The sequence below is a fragment of the Terrapene carolina genome, unplaced genomic scaffold (assembly GCF_002925995.2).
Source record: "Terrapene carolina triunguis isolate 2854851 unplaced genomic scaffold, T_m_triunguis-2.0 Scaffold179, whole genome shotgun sequence".
Classification (NCBI taxonomy): Eukaryota; Metazoa; Chordata; order Testudines; family Emydidae; genus Terrapene; species Terrapene triunguis.
This window is the reverse complement of record NW_020664530.1, coordinates 12679386-12682469: the sequence shown is the minus strand read 5'-3', so window position 1 is coordinate 12682469 and position 3084 is coordinate 12679386. Positions and strand designations below refer to the sequence as shown.

Sequence of the window (3084 nt, the reverse complement as noted above, 5' to 3'; positions counted from 1 at the left end):
GGGTGTTTAGGTCCAGGGTTTTTGTTCAGCCCATACTAAAGAGAGAGGTTGACTGAAATCCAGATCTAAACGTGGATTCCAAGTCTCCCATCTCCCTCAACGTTCAAAGCGTTTGGGGTTTTGGTTCAAACTAATTTCTAGTTTCAATTGTGAGTGTCTAAGGCCTGGTCTACACTAACACCCCAATTCGATCTAAGGTACGCAACTTCAGCTACGTGAATAACGTGAATAACGTAGCTGAAGTCGACATACCTTACTTCGAACTTACCGCGGTTCAGACGCGGTCCACACGCGGCAGGCAGGCTCCCCCGTCGACTCCGCGGTACTCCTCTCGCTGAGGTGGAGTACCGCAGTCGACGGCGAGCACTTCCTGGTTCGAATTATCGCGTCCAGACCAGACGCGATAAATCGAACCCGGAAGTTCGATTGCCAGCCGTCGAACTACCGCGGTAGTGTAGACATACCCTAAGACTTAATATCCGTGTTCTTTCCTGAAGAGGCAAACAAACTCTCTGTATTGCTCTGTGAGTAGTTCCCTGATCAGAGACACTGACTTTCTGGTTTCCCTGGGGATGCTTGACCCCCAGGCCCTGTCCCCTCTCTACACCTTCCCTCAAGGCCCCACACCCACTCTGCCTCTACCCACCCCTGCACCACCCCCCCTCTTCCCACTCTGTTCAGCCTCTTCCCTCGCTCCACCCTCGCTCCGCCTCTTCCTGCCCCCTGCTCCTACTCCTCCCCCCAGCACCTCCTGCATGCTGCTGAACAGCTGATCACCGGTGGGTGGTAGGCACTGGGGGGAGGAGGAGGAGCTGATCGGCGGGGCTGCCAGTGAGTGTTGGTGCCTATGCCCTGGATGTCAGGAGGACTACTCGTGCCGTAAGGTGCTATTCAATGTGAGTAAGATCACCCAATCAAGCCCTTTTATCATTACTTTGTGCCTAAATCTGCCCCTTTCTTTCATGCGGTTGAGTTTCCCCCATTTGGGGAAATCACAGAGGTCAGCATACCCGGAGTGCAATGGATGAGCCTCACCCTGGGAAAATTACCTTTGTGATCATGATATCTAGATTTTGATACATTTACTGACAATAAGTAACACCTTACTGTGCAAGTAATCCCTTTGAAACCAGTGGGAGTAAAGGTATTAAAATCTGCCCCATTGACTTCAATGTGGCTACTTGCATAGTAAGGTACTGTACACAACATGAGTAAGGGCTGAGTAAATGGGCCCTTTATTTGGAAAAACTAGAATGGAATCTCTCAATTAAATGTGTTACAAAGAGTAAGATACCAAACTGAAGAAATTCTAATAAGGAGTAACTGCCTAGGGCAGATATAAATTCCTCCTTGACACTTTGTTTGTTTTATATTTATTTGTACAGATGAAGTCATGCATAATCCAAGCAGCTCTCACTTTTTTGCCAGTTGTGTAAGTGATGCTGTTTTGTAATAAGTAAATTATAAATGCCAAGTTGTAAGGGAATATTATACCTAAACAAATAATGCTTTTGAAGCAATGAAAACATATCCATATTGTACAGTTTTGCATACAATGTGGACTCAGTTTCATAGAACTACTAGTAAAGTAGATTATGGTTTATAGTTGGAAATGTTTTGTTTACATAGCACTTTTCTTACCAAAGCTTTACAAATACAGCAATCACTTCACCCACTACTGAAATACAGTAGACTCTGCTGAGGAACCTGGCAACTGTATTATAATGCAGAGCAACATTATGCAGCGTATTAAAACAGTGACCAAAGACTCCAAAACTGTTCAGGAAATTTAATTACATGGAGTGTAATAATGACGTGCACTGGAATTTTGCTATGATACCAAGGTTGACTTCTCCACTCCAGTGTCATGGGTGCTTTAATTACAAGAAGGGGTCAGGACAAATTTTACAGTTTATCTGAAAGACAGCACAAAAATGCAGGTCCACTTAACATCATGACAGGGAATATTATTACTTCATTCCTAGATGCCCAGCCCCAATGTGCTAGGCACTGCACAAGCACACACAGATGGTCCCTGCCTCAAAGAACTCTCAATCAACTTTCTAGTAGACTCCTGAGCAGTCCCATTCAGGAACACACCTCTGTTTTCCTAGATGCTATTCAAACTCAGAAGTACAGTTTTATACAATCTAAGGCTTGGCTCTCATTCAGATAAGAGTGCCGAGTCCAACACCGCTTCCTGTAACGCCTCTCAAAAGACCGCTCTTATTAGCCTAAAAGATGTACCCAGAACAATTCTGTTCTACATTTATTGGAAAACCACCTCCACTAAGCCATTGATATTTCTGTAGCCATAGAAGACAGGGTTTCATTGTACATGTCCCTTGGAAGTATCCCCTGCACATATTAACAAGGCCCAATGTTGCTATGGGTAGGTCTATACTAGAAGCGCTACATCAGCGCAGCCGCAGCGCGTCTGGTGAAGACGCTGTATGCCAACAAAAGCACTCTCCTGTCGGCATAATTATGTCACCTCTGTGAGAGGCAGAAGCTATGTTGGTGGGAGAGCATCTCCGGCAAACATAGCGCTGGTGTGGACAGCACTTAGGTCACTAACTTGTGTCACTTGGGGAGGGGTGTCTTTTTCCCGAGAGACGTATGTTTAATCGACTTAAGAAGCTGTGTAGAATGTGTGTTGTGGATTCACAGGAAATTTCTTCCCTCTTCCAAGTCCATAAAAGTATCTTTGGCCTGGGAGTTTAGTCCAGGCCCTGCCTGAAGTATCTTTCCTCAACAGTCTCACATGATTGGAGTTCTAAAGGTCTGAGAGGATTGTTTGGGGGGGAGGGGCATGTTTTGTTCACTATTGATATAACGCTGTTGCAAAAAATGCAAACATCATTCTGGGATGTATTAGCAAGAGTATTGTAAGCAAGACACGAGAAGTAATTCTTCCGCTCTACTCCGCACTGATTAGGCCTCAACTGGAGTATTGTATCCAGTTCTGGGCACCACATTTCAGGGAAGATGTGGACAAATTGGAGAAAGACCAGAGAAGAGCAACAAAAATGATTAAAGGTCTAGAAAATATGATCTATGAGGGAAGATTGAAAAAAAAATTGG

The 3084-nt window shown here is 44.8% G+C and overlaps 1 pseudogene; it reads right to left on the bottom strand.

Moving 5' to 3' along the window:
- Window positions 1-968: 968 nt before the first annotated feature.
- LOC112117092 lies at window positions 969-1071 on the bottom strand (annotated as a pseudogene).
- Window positions 1072-3084: the final 2013 nt, after the last annotated feature.